Raw genomic sequence first — 8,739 nt, 5'->3', positions numbered from 1 at the left:
TTTTCTAAAACCTTCCCTGGGATAGAGGTCAGGCTGATGGGCCTGTAGTTTGCCAGATCCACTTTCCTCCCTTTCTTGGAAATAGGCACCACATTGGCCTTCTTCCAATCTTCAGGCACTTCACCAGAGCGCCAGAAGCTCTCAAAGATCTGTCCCAGGGGCTGAGCTATGATGCTTACCAGCTCCTTGAGTACCCTGGGGTGTAGACTGTCAGGGCCAGCAGACTTGAAGGTGTCCAGCCTCTCAAGGTGTTCCTTCATAAGGTCAACATTGATGGAGGGCAAGGAATCTCCCTCACCTGGGTCTCCCTGTCCTATAATGGGCAGGCACCTCCCATGGAACTGGTGAAAGACCAACACAAAGTACCCATTTAGTAGGTTGGCTTTTTCCTGGGTGTCAGTTATCAGTTGTCCCATCTGGTCTAGCAGGGGTCCAATGTTGCCTTTGCTTTTCCTCTGGCTCTTCACATATCTAAAAAAGGACTTTTTATTTTCCTTGATACTTGTAGCTAGTTGGAGTTCCATCATAGGCTTGGCTTTCCTGGTTCGCTCCCTGCAGGTCCAGACCAGGCAGAGTATTCCTCCTTGGAGGTGGATCCAGTCCTCCATCCTTTGTAGGTCTTTCTTTTTAGATGCAGGAGGTCTGCTAGTTCCCTGGGGAGCCAAGGGGGCTGCTGTGCCCTTTTGCTGCCTTTCCTCCAAGATGGGATAGACTTTGCTTGTGCATCCAGGATCACTCCTTTGAAGAGCAACCACTCATCCTGAACTCCCCTCCCCTTTGGGTCGTGGTCCCTTAGGGCCTCACCTACAAGCCTCCTGAGCTTGTCAAAGTCAGCTTTCCTGAAGTCGACAACTTCTGTATTGCTGATTGACTTCCCAGCTTTACGGTGGATAGTGAAGGTTATCAGCCTATGGTCACTGTCACCCAGCTTCCCTTTGATCATTAGGTTGCTGATTAGGTCGTCCCCCATAGCCAGTACCAGGTCAAGCTGCGCTTTACCTCTCATTGGCCCATCGACTTCTTGCTTCAGGTAGAAGTCATCCACGTATGAGAGAAAGCTTTGTGACCGCTCTGATTTGGCTGAGTGCTCTTCCTACGAGATGTCTGGGTAGTTGAAATCTCCCATGACAACCATGTACTGGGAGTGCACAGCTTCAGTCAATTCTCTGGCAAACTCCTGGTCAAGCTCTTGATCCTAGGTAGGAGGTTTGTAATAGACTCCCACCATTGTGTCCCCTGTGCTGAGTTCCCCATGGATTTTAACACAGAGGGTCTCCAATCGTCCACCCTGGGCACCAATGTCAGTTTGCAGGGACGCATAGCTTTTCTTGTCATAGAGAGCTACACCCCCGCCCCTTTTGTCCACTCAATCTCTCCTGTCCAGGGTATAGCCATCTATAACTGTGGTCCAGTCATGGGTGGAGTCCCACCAGGTCTCCGTTATCCCTATGATGTCATAATTATTTGTGTTAAGCAGTTGGAATTCCATCACAGCCAGAAGTGATCATAAACTGGCTTAAACCTATAACAGAACGGAAGTTCAGTGCACATAAACCAGTTACAAAATGGCTGAAACTGGTTTAACCTTCATACATTCCCATGGGGTAATTTCCTGTCCCAGACACATATTTTGTGCAGTATCTTAAAGTTAATTAATTCTCAAAAATTTTCTTTTTAGGACATTGTCACTTGCACCACAGTGCACAGTCTCTCCAAAGAATAGCCAGATTACAGGAATGGTTTGCTCTCTGTGGATGAAAAAACACCCAGGGTAACATATTACCCCATGTGTTTTTCCATATGGGGTGACAACTTACCCCAAGCCCCTGTTAACACATAGGGGTAACTTGTTCAGACAAATCCACTGATGAAATCTTATCCCACGGCAGTGAGGATGCTGATTTTGTTCCAGACATGGGAGATTGTCCAGAGCAAGAAGACCATGTGTCTATGGAAACTTCATCCAGCTCAGATGAGGAGGAGTTGGTGCCACAAGCAGAAGTGATGCCAACACTTCCAGTGGGAAAGGGAAGAGGACAAGCCCAGAGCTGCTGTGGAAGACCGAGAACTACAGCAGGATGTGGAGTAGAACCACTGCCACCCCTCATTTCAAATTAACAGAGAATTGCTGGAAAACGTGGATCACTTCACTTATCTTGGAAGCCTTCTTTCATCAAAGGCAGACATCGATGTGGAAATACAACGCTACTTGAAATGTGCAAGCTCAGTCTTTGGACATCTGAGTAAGAGAGTCTTCTTAAATCATAACATTCTCGTTGAAATTAAGTTCTTGGTTTATTGAGCTATTGCCATTCCAACTCTGCTGTATGTCTTGGAAATTTGGACCACATACAGAATACATCTCGAGAGCTTGGAAAAGTACCACCAATGGTGCCTTCACAAGATCCTTTGGATTAGCTACGAGGATAGACGCACAAACATCAACCTCTTGGCCAAAGCAAATTCCAACAGTGTTGAGACCTTGATCACTCAAAACCAACTTTGCTTGGTTGTTTGCATGCCTGACTCCCACCTTCCAAAGAGAATCTTTTTCTCACAGCTGAAAGAAGGTCAGCAGAATAGTGGAGGGCAAAGAAGGCACTTCCAAGATGCTGTGAAGGCAAACATGAAGAGGTGTAACATTGACATCAACACGTGGGAGACCTTTGCTCAGGACCAACCAAAATGGAAGAAGTCTTTTTGGGAAGGCTCTCAACACTTTGAAACAGCTCATCGACAGGCAGAAGAGGAAAAGAGGAACAGGCAAAAAGAACATCAGAACATCCAACGCAGCAACACAATGCCCATCCCTCCTGGAAACACCTGTCTTCACTACAGCAAAACATGGGGATCTAGAACTGGGTCATGGGGCCACCTGCGGACTCACTTTTAAGATCCTTGGAAGATAATTTTACTCATTTGCGAGTGATCACCCATCATCATACACTAAGTTGTAGCCACTCTAGGCTGCACCTTAGTATAAACACCCCAGCTCCCCTGCTAGCCGCGATTGGGCCCACTGCCCCATGCCTACCCTCCCCAGCTCTCCAAATCCCTGGTCACTGCCACCCATTACTTGTAGCAGCCTCTCCTGTCTTTCCTGGGGGAGCAGGCAATGAAAGGGTAACCTGCCTGCCCAGCTACTGCTTCTGTTGTTTTCTGGGGGGGCTCAGCCCTGAGAAGAGCAGCACTCTGGCAGTGGTGGCTGGGCAGCCAAATCAACCCTTCCCTGCCTGCTCCCCTGGGATGGATAGCTGGGCAGCTACAAGTAGGTGGGGGGAGGGAGAGTGGAGCCCTGGGAGCAGGGGGAACCAGGGGAGCGCAAGGGGGCAAGCCTGAAGTGTGACTGCTTCAAATTCAAATTAGCACAGATCAACATTTGTGCAGCTTACAGTGTAAGGTAAGCTGCACAAATATACTACATTAAGCCTTAGCTGGGGTGATATAGTTGGGAAAGATCCTACTTTGAGCAGGGGGTTGGACCTGATGAGCTCCTGAGGTCCCTTCTAACCCTAATTTTCTATGATTTTATGATTTCTGTGACTCTAAGTGAACTGATTCACCTCATGTATTCCCTTGCCTTCTATCATAATGTTCAAGTTGAGAATTGCTGGGGTTTCCATTTATGATTTTTCATATTTACTTATTAACATTATGCCTTTGTAATGCTAAGAAGTCTTTTGGTCTTTGTTCTTGAGATAGAAAGATGTTGTCAATAAATTGTACAAGAGCAGTATTTATGTGTGCTTTTCCTCTTAAGAAACTGTAAGGATACATCAAGTAAAGGAGGTGTGTTCTTGGTTGATGCCACTGCCTATATTAAACCATTCCCTCAATCTTCAGAGCTTGATATAAAAACCATTCAGCATTGTTTTTTTTCCCTCTTCTCCCTGCCACTTCAGCTTCTTTGGTGATTTTTTTTCAGTATATGTCCTGTTTTTGCACAGCTTCTTATTGCTTTACCCTTAATTTATATAGAAGTTTGTACCTGGTTGTTGTAGAATGTTCCCTTTTGCTCTCCATCTTTCAGGATCTTTTCTGAATCCTGTTTTATAAACCTAAAATTCCAGGGTTAAGGCATCTGATTCCCCTTTTGTCATGGCAAGTGGGACATTCTTACACATTTTATCTTTTCTTTTAAAGCATAACTTGAAATAAATAAAGTTTAAAGAGTATTACCCTAAACATGACACATGTATTCCATATCCTTTCCTTTGAAACTAGCCAACACTATACTCTACGTGCAGTGAAACAGTTTTTGAGTTAACAGAAATGAATCCTGTCCCACCTGAAGGATTCTGGCAAATTTTGAAGGGAGATAATTTGGTCAGCAACAAAGCAGAGATAGAAAAGAAAATGAAATCTGTCACAGGCTGGCTAGGCACTGTGAGGGTATCAGCTGTGAGGATGCTGGGTTCAGGATTGAGGAGGTGAGTCGGGAGTGAAGTAAAGGCAAATTTACCTATAGCTTAGCATAGAACAGTTAACAGAAAGGTTAATGTGACAAACAGATAATGCAGTAATAAGAGCCAACAGTGAATGATAACAACAGATAGACAGAATGACAAAGAGTTCCCACATGGGGTTGGCAACTTACTGGCAGTCCCTCTATGCCAGGTGTGCACCAAGTTGTTCCAGCGAAGTCAGGCATCCCCAATCAACGCTGTCTGAGGGGTCACCGGGAAGGTCCCTTGGTTAGGATCCAGTCCTTGCTCACACTGGGAATCCAGGGTCCAGGCTTGGTACAGCGATGGTCCTTCTGTCCCGTCCTTCATGCTGGTCACCTGACATATGTGCTTCTTTAAACGTTATCTTATGCTAATCTGTTGGCTTTAGAGCCACTCACAATCTTGCCCTATAGCTGTTACCCTATGGGATCAAAAGGTGTTAAAAATTATCATGAAAGGTTACCACCTGAACTCAGGTTCACCCAATAAGCAAATTACACCACATTACCTTGAGGTTTGAAATTAGCATTACCCTGCCCTTAGTTTCTTATTCCTGGATTCCTTCAAATGTGCTAATTATATTAGGTGATCAGATCTTGGTATGGCTTGAACTTTAAAAAACCTGTTAGATCAGCTGATCTTGTAGCTCTTTTTGGGGCTCAGTCAGTCCCATGTTCAGTGCAAACAGTTAGATTCAACACTTTGGTTAAACTGTGATAGACAAATTCCACTTACAGTTTGCAAACCTACAAGTTTTGCATTAGCTAATTTTAACTGCTTAGACCATTGCCTGAATGCCTCCAAGAGCATATATTTATTGCTCGTGATAGTAACCCATCTGGTTCTGGCTACCACAGAAATCTAGAAAGTAGCAAAGACTGAGATGATCAACAAATTCAACACTTAGATGAAGATGTAGCAAACATGTTCAGATTATAAAAAAATAGCCATGGTACGTGGGATAAAAATCTCTGTATGTGCTCTTGATTATGCAGTATTCATTAAGCTTTCTCTATTATCTTTGACTTTGTTGTGAGTTTTGGTTTTCTGCTTATTTTAAGATTGAGCAAAATATAAAGAAAATCTACTGGCTTAATACTTCTTAAATTACATTTTTATTCACAGTTTCATTTAGTTTATGGTGAAGCATGTGATCAAGGAATGAAAGTACTTGTGCATATCCCCAAACCAGTACATCTTTTCATAGAATCATAGAAAGTTAGGATTGCGAGGGACCTCAGGAGGTCATCTAGTCCAACCCCCTGCTCAAAGCAGGACTGTCCCCAACTAGATCATACCAGTCAAAGCTCTGTCTAGCTCGGTTTTAAAAGCATCCAACAATGGAGCTTCAACCACCACTCTGGGTAACCTGTTCCAGTGTTTTACTACCCTCCTAGTGAGAAAATTCTTTCTAATACCTAACCTAAACTTCCCTTGCTGCAACTTGAGACCATTGCTCCTTGTCCTGTTAGTATGACTGCTACTGGTAAGTTTGTGTGGAGTTTTGTTGTGGGTAGAAGAGTAGAAACAAAGTTCCTTCAGCATCCAAACAGGATTCGGTCCATGAAGTCCAAAATGTATCCTAGTTTACATCATATCCAACTTTATTCAATATATGGAGGCTATGATAGTCTCATGGGTATAATCAACATTCAACCTGGGGTAATTCTGTTGGCTTTAGTAGAGTTGTTCCAGGCTAGTATCTGTATATTTGAGACTAGCATATCCTTCAATTTTGAAAAAATAAATCAGTCTTAAGTGGTGGGTGGGGGGTATTTTCTTAAGTGACTTTGGGAACCTAGGGGTTTCTGTATGTTGCAAAAATACTTACTATTAGCTACTGACAGCCTCAAGGAAGGAAATGGGCCAGGAATGGGGCCCTTTGTCCTGAGTTTTGGAGGCATCCAAAATCAGGCCATGAACCTTGATTAGAATGTTGTGTTTTGTGATCCATCTGCATTAGGTGTACAAATAAGATATCTATAATATTTCCTCACATATTTTAAAAGGTTATATTCATTAGTCTTTCTCCAACCTATATTACTCCGTGGGCACATCTACATGAGATGCTACAGCACAGTAGTAACAAGCTACTGCAGTGTAGCTCATTGCTATCATGCAGTAGAGTTGCTGGGCACTAACTTTGTGGCAACGATACTGTGTAGTAATGACCTACTATGCAGTAGCTCATTGCTACTGCTCAGTAGCATAAGGAAAAAAAGTGCAGTGACAATACTGTACAGCAATGCTGGTTGCTACACAGTCTGCTGCTCATGTAGATGCAGATAGTTGTTGTAAAGTATTGTCTAAAGCCAGATGTAGGATAATTGTTGAATACAGATAAAGGACTAAATTCTGTTTACCTTTGTAACAGGGTCTCTGTCAGGAGCCCTGTTACTTGGAGGAACACCTAGGGGCTGTTAATGGCGACACCCAGCCAGGTGGGGGATAATTCCCCACCTAACTCAAGATTGGCCAACAGATTTAACTCCCAGGGATAAAATCAGAGGGAGTACCTGGAGAGAATGTCTTCAGGCATGCGAAGGACAGCAGGATAGCGTGGGTCTGACACTCACCCTAGGGCATAACTGCGGCTGTGAGTTCACAGGGGCCGAGGCTCCTCATCAAGATCCAGGGGGAATCCGGTGATAATAAGGAGAAACCCCAGCTTGGGAGAGACCAGGCTTGGCTGCAAGCAACAGCCAGGGATGCTCCCATCCCTCCATCCCTGAGGAGGGAATTGGGAAGCAGGGCTAACAAGCGCAGCCACGAAACCAATTAATTACTGGCAGGGAATAGTGACACAGGGAAATAAGAAGAGAAAACTGGGGAAAGTCTCAGTAACACGAGGGAGGCTAAGCACAGGCTATACTGCCCCACCCCAACCAAACCTGGAAGGGTAACTAAGAAGAAAGGTCGCCCAGGGTTTTACACTGGTGAGAGGGTCAAGAGACAGTAACTGCACTTGCTAATAAGTTAAGCACCATGGAGCACCAGTGGGGACTTACCTTGAGGTTCCTTAAGGCAGGGATCCTCTCCAGAGTGGATGAGTGGTTTGGGAAGAAAGTTGAGGGGGCTGCTGCCTTCAACCCGGGCTGCTGTAAAAGAAAAAGAGAATAAAAATACATGGAGTGAATTAACATGTTGTGGGAAGTTATTCTGCGAATACCAATTAACATCATACCAATCTCTTTCCTCCACTCATAAGATCAAAGTCGTGGCAGGAGAATAGCAGAGGAAATGGGTGGTATTGCGCAATCCCAATAACAAAGTGGTGCATTGGCTGGGAACTGTCAACTCCAAAAAAAAAAAATTAAAAAATGGAAACTATGGATACACAGGTTCCTACAGACTGGCAAGAAGCCCACAACCTTATGTTGAGACTCCTCCAACGCCAGCAGGCACAGTTAGAAGAGATGGTATGAATGCGGACCCAAGAGGCAGAGGCTTGAATACAGTTGTTTTCTCATCAGCAGGATCTATGCGAGAAAATCGAGTCACAACAGATGCTACTCAGGATAGAAGGCGGAGGCACCGGGCTACCCCGCATGTCCTCTGAAGATGACATAAAAGCCTATCTGGATACTTTTGAAAGTGGTGATGGCCACTATGTGGGACCCAGGATGCTGTGCAGCCAGGTTGGGGGACCAGTCCTTATTGGACTGGCACAAGCCGCCTACCAAGCCCTCAGTAGGGTGGAGGCCCAGGAGTATAAGAAGGTTAAGGAAGCAATTTTTAATCATTTGGAGATCTCCCTGGAGACCTGTTGACACAAGTTTAGAGCTTGGAAAGGCCTCAAAGGAACACAGCCCCGATTACTAGCTCAGATGCTGTGGGATTTGGCTGAACGTTGGTTGCAGCTGGAGATGCATACCCCCCAGGAAATAATAGACCTGATCGTCCTAGAGCAGTTCCTGAGAGACCTCAGTGGGAGCTCTCAATGATGGGTGCAGTGCCATCAGCCTAAAAACATGGAGGAAGTGCCGTGGCTAGCAGAAGATTACGCCTTGGCAGAAGGAAAAGGGGAAGTCCCTAGACGAGACTGGGCAGGAGGCCCAATTCCAAGGGCCCAGCAGACCAACCCCATCCAGCTGCAATGGAGCAAGAACGTGCAGAGGGAGGGGTGTGTATGGAACTTTTGAGAGCTAACATGCTATTGGTGTGGAGAAAAGGGGCATATATCCCAGTTTTGCCCTAGGCAGTCCCCGGCCACAACCCCCATGGCTAATTCACATGATGAAAAGATGGACTGTAGTTTTGGATGACATAAAGGACAAGGTCAAAAAGCCAA

The sequence above is a fragment of the Gavialis gangeticus genome, unplaced genomic scaffold (assembly GCF_001723915.1).
Source record: "Gavialis gangeticus isolate Ggan-Ray unplaced genomic scaffold, GavGan_comp1, whole genome shotgun sequence".
In the NCBI taxonomy this organism is placed as follows: domain Eukaryota; kingdom Metazoa; phylum Chordata; order Crocodylia; family Gavialidae; genus Gavialis; species Gavialis gangeticus.
Note: the sequence above shows the minus strand (reverse complement) of the source record.